This window comes from Nothoprocta perdicaria, unplaced genomic scaffold (genome assembly GCF_003342845.1).
Source record: "Nothoprocta perdicaria isolate Ctin4 unplaced genomic scaffold, notPer1 scaffold_20, whole genome shotgun sequence".
Taxonomy (NCBI): domain Eukaryota; kingdom Metazoa; phylum Chordata; class Aves; order Tinamiformes; family Tinamidae; genus Nothoprocta; species Nothoprocta perdicaria.
Genome location: NW_020455205.1, coordinates 2,652,278 through 2,657,368, shown reverse-complemented (window position 1 = coordinate 2,657,368; position 5,091 = coordinate 2,652,278).

Here is a 5,091-nt window from a genome sequence, read left to right as displayed (position 1 = left end):
TGCATCTAGTCCTGTTTTCTGGCTGGCATCTGCTGCGTGTTTAATCTTCTAGTCTGATGTTCCAACTTGCACGAGCTGAAGAACAGACAGAAATTAATGCTTGRAGTTTCACTAATGCTCATGTATTGGTCAGCACTTGCGTTGTGCACCTCTTATTAGTTTACCTGCTCAAGCCAGGTACTGCAAAGAAGTACTGGAATATCAACCCCACCTTACCTAATTCATGACAAATAAACCTTTAAAAATCGCGGCCCATACCGTGTGCTGGTAACCCCTATGGCAGCGTTTCTGGGTGCCAGGTACCTGCGGCCGTGCCCACGTCCCTCGTGCCCGTGGGAGCTGCTGGAGGCCGAGCGGGGCAGCGGGTGCTGCGGGCCGGGCCCAAGGACACGGGCACCGGGCGGTGCCGGAGGCCGCCTGAGGCTCCGCGCGGGCCCGGCATCGGCTTGCAGGGGCTTGTGGTTCAGCTGAGGTCTAGCTGCACGCCGGTGTTTGTAAAGTCTGGAGCACGTGGTCGTTCAGTAAACAGCTCTGTGGGTTTAAGTTGCTGCCATCGTCGCTACCGCAGTCTGCCTGTCTCCTGCCTGAGATTAGCCCCTCCGGGACAGAAATGAGGGGCGTGGGATGCACTCGAGGCRGCACCTAAGTGCCAGGCTTGTTGATTTGGCCTTAAGCTGCCCTGCAGGTCGCTTGTAATCGTGTCCCTTCTGCCCAAGTCAGAGAGGATGGGAGCAGGGCAGTGAGGAGGATGCAGTGTGGGCAGCGCTTGAGCTGTGCTCTCCCATCTGGGCACCAGCCTGTTGCTTCCCTGCCGGGCAGACCCCCTGGAGAAGAATTCTGAATTTTGCACATTAGTCTTCTGCGCAGTTGCAGTCAGATTATGTGTAAAAAGCTCAYATCCAACTAGCGAATTGTGAAAAGAGCATCAGGCTCTTCCAGGTCACGCTTTAATATTAATTAAGTGCAGTGATATCCTGTGCRTTTGTGTGGTGCAGCTCTGGTAACACAAGGCGTTTTTCTTCTTGCATGGCAGGAGCTGCCTGAGGACTGCCCCTTTCTTATTTTTAATCGTTATTGGCTCTCCGCCCACATATTGTTTCCTTTCCCCCCCGCATCTCCCCCCCATATATATAACCCTTTTTAAAGGACCGTCRTTCCTAGTTGTAGGTGCTGCTTTCAGTCCAGTGCAAGCGAATAAGCTTTTCCTAATGAGTGATTGTGCTGACTGGGTGGCCACAAATTACTTTAAATCACCCTTGCATCCGTTGATGTTAGGACCAACAGAAGAGCAGAACAAGGAGCCTGCCACAGTTCATTTGCCAGAAAATGTTTCATCTGGAGTAAATGCTCGGTATTCCTGTTCCTAGGATTCCTAGCACGCCCTGGAAATCAGTGCTGCAGATACCAACGTCGCAGCTGCATGTGTGTGTGATTAGTCTTTGGCTGAGCAATACAGATTTGTAAGAGATGTGCTTTGCATTGGTTCCCTACATTCCTGGAGGTTTTCATTAATTGTGAAGAGTTCGCCTGCATTTTTTCATACAGAAATCCAGTTATAGCTCTCTTGTAAGAAAAGCACAAGCCCGAGTTGTTTTTAAGATGCTGTGAAATCTCTCCTGCAGATTGAAATCTTGCCCTGCTTTAAAGATGGCCTGAAGAGTGAGTAAGGACCATTCCTGTAGTGGTCGTTAGAAATAAAATTCACCAAAAAAAGCTCTGCCGAAGAAAATGTACTGTTTGTCACTCACTCCGAGCTTATTGCTTACCTATAGTAACTATTTTTATCTGTTTTTGAGAATAAAAGTGACACTAGTTTGAGGAGTGGTTTATTCAGCAAGTGTGAGCTCGGAGGCAACTCGAGCATTTTAGTCMAATTAGCAAAATGATTTGTGATTAGCAAATGATTAGCAACTGATTTGTGTTCAGCCTTCTCCGGTCTCAACCCCTGAAGTCGCAGCCTGAGCGCGAGCTGAAGGGCCCCGCGCTCAAACACGGAGCAGAGGCTCTTGTGCTGAATGAACGTGCTGCTAAAAACAGCGAGAAGCTGCTGAAGTCATCGGCTTTACAAACCATACGGGACAAAAATAGAGCAGAGCTAAGAGGCTCGTGGGAGCTAAGAGGTAGCACTGAGTCAATGCTGGAAGGGAATGGGGCTCTTTTCCTTTTTTGTACAACTTCCTGGGAGTTTGAGGTTGAAGTCATTGGAGTGTCATGGTAATGGGTGTAGGGCCAGGATTAAAGCCAAGTTTGGAGTGAACGCATCCGAAGCCTGGGTTGTTTTGGGATTTGTCCTCGTCTCGTCATTAGGAGCTCCTGCTCTGCCSCTGTGACACGAGGGCTCGGGGCCCGCGCGCCTGGAGGGTTTTGTGGTATGTGTGAAACTCAGTCCTGTGCAGGACACCCTCCGTAGCCTGAAAAATGAAATAAAATCAAAGGCACCAACTTGTAGGTTCCCCCTCTTGCTGATGGGAAGTCGCACCTGCGTGTGCTGTGCGAGGACAGCTCTGAGTCAGACCTTGCCCTGCGGATCCGGCTGTTCTCTGTTGACATCTGTAGGAACTGGGAATGCATAACACCTTGCAAGAGCAGCCTTTCCAAGAGTAAGTGTATGGCTGTGATGATGCAACTCCAGACCCTATTTGGTCACAGATATTTAATTCTACTTCCTAATGTTGTTTTTTTTTTCCTAAAAAGGTTTACTCTTCCTTCCTCTAAAGAGAAAAATATCTTGAATTTGTTTGTGTTGTTGCTATGGCATTAAGCTAAACCGTATGCAGTTGCAGGTTCTTTTAATAAGAGAAAAAGAAAGCGTGAACTGTGAACTTCAGTGAATGAAGATTGCCCCATGTTTGTGTTAGGATGTTGCTATGGCAGGGCATGTGGTTTTATTTGGTGGAAATTCGTGGTGAAATGGAAGGAAGTCGCATGCGAGCAAGACAAACAAGAAATGGCAGCAAAACCAGTTGAGAATAAATACTGAAACTGAAAGGGATGCAGCAGACATGAAGAACCAGGAAAAGGGGAGGATAAAGCAGCCCTTGGCCTGCGGTGTGATAAAGAGCAGCGCGCTCCCGCTGCGTCTCCGCCGGCCCYGCTGCCCTAGCCAACAGGGACTTGGTTCCAGTGACACTTTTACCCTCAGAGCTTCTTTCCCACGTTGGCTCCATGGATTGTAACAGTTTTTGTTTTGGAAGCAGATTTCMCCTGGCTTGGCCTGGCTTTACCCTWGTGTTATCCTGCTGAAAAGCATTTCTAGGCTCTCTCAATGTGTTAGGCTTTCCAGCAGTAAAATCCAGTGGAGCGATAGACTATGGGAAGCCACTAGAGCCTTGCTTACTGCTGGGGCCAGAGGAAGTCTTTGTGCACATGCTGCTGGCTCTTATTTCTGATCGAAACAGTGGATTTCCTTCCTGTCTTCCTCCTCAGATGTGTCCAGTCCTTTGGCACTGGGCTTCCCTTTGGACGAATCGGCGATACCGGCCTCCTGCAAAGTCTGCACAAATTACTGCGCGTGTCCTTCCTCCCTTGCCACCAGGGACGCTGGCGGTGACGCTGATGCCATCASAGCAGTTTCCCTGCTACATTTGTGTTCGGCAGGATCGGTTTTGGTCCCTCTCATCCCAGCTGGTTGTTRCTTGGTGCCCGGGCACCCTCACCCGTCAGGAGCAGGGCTCCCTACACAGCAGTTTGCAGCCGTCTCCAGCGACACGATACCCGTGCAGACGAGGCTGAACTGTGAGAGGGAGGTGTGAGTGAGTGAAGCTTTTCATTAAAATGGATATCACCAAGCTGCTCATGAGCAACCCATTTATTCCTGTGTCATAGTGACATCAGGGTATAAAGCTCCTTCCCCTGTGTTTTCCTCCGCCTCTTGGTTTTATGCACGTAGATGATGGTATTTGCTGGGAGCTTTCAGCTGGCAGTTCCCCTGGCGCCCGAGCAGGTGGAAGCTGCCTATCCTGTCTCTTCATTATCTTTCCTCGCTGCCTCTGGGCACATATCAGTTTTAATGGGATTATTTTACTGCAGCACAAGTACCTGCTTCTGCAGAGTAAACGTTCTTAATTTAAATTTTCTTCAGTAGGCTCCCTATTTTACAGCCRTGCCATTTCAGTATCTGATTTTGTCAGATTTCCTGAGCTAATTTGGGTCCACCCTGGTCCAAGATGATCAAGGAAATGGGTAACTTCAGAACCAGCCTGTCTGCTGCTTGTCTTTTGGTTGGGTGTTGAGCCAGTRTTCTCAAGATGTAACTGGACTGCACGTTTGACTGGTCATCTGATATTTATAATGGTTGAGTCCTTTGATACCTGTTATTAAAATTCAGGCTGTGCTCATCGTGAGGTTAAGCTATTAATGTCTTTGGCCAAGCCAAATTCCCTTCCAGGCAAATCTGTGCACCTTATCTTTAGAATTCATCTGTCTAGTAAAGGCTGGCTACAAAGCCTAGCTCACAAAAGCTTGCATAATGTTGCTCTTCTCCTGCCTGGTTGCTGCCTTGAGCTCCTGAAGTGGAGCAGTTGAAGCTGCGTATATGAACGATGCCTCAGGCTTATCAGAACGTTCTCCAATATAAATTGCATATGTAGAAGTCATAGCTGTGTAGTTTTTCTGAAAAAAAATCATCAGTGTTTGGTCTTTATGGGGTAACAGGCAGATGTTCATTTCATCATTTTATTGATTGAAATCTTTTACAGGACCTGCATTTTATAGATACTAAGTAAGTCTCTGTACAGCTCGGTGCAGTGCAGTTGCTCATGAGTTGAAATACACTCCATGTGTACCCAGAAACACTCGGGTGTCACTGTGTTCTCCGTGGTCCCTCTACGTTTCCATGTGCTGTTTCGTGCATGGCTGTGTAACATGGAACAAAGTACATGGAGATGGAAAGAGGGCCATGAGAAGAGCCCCAGGCGGAGCAGCATGCAGCTCTCCAGCCCCATGCTGGGCGCTCCATGTGGGTGATGGGAGCCTGGGCATTGCTCCCACTGCTCCCATATGCAGGTGATGGGGAGCCCAGGCACTGCCCTAGCGCTGGGCACTCCATATGGGCAATGGGGAGCCCGGGCAGTGCGCCACGCTGGGCACCCC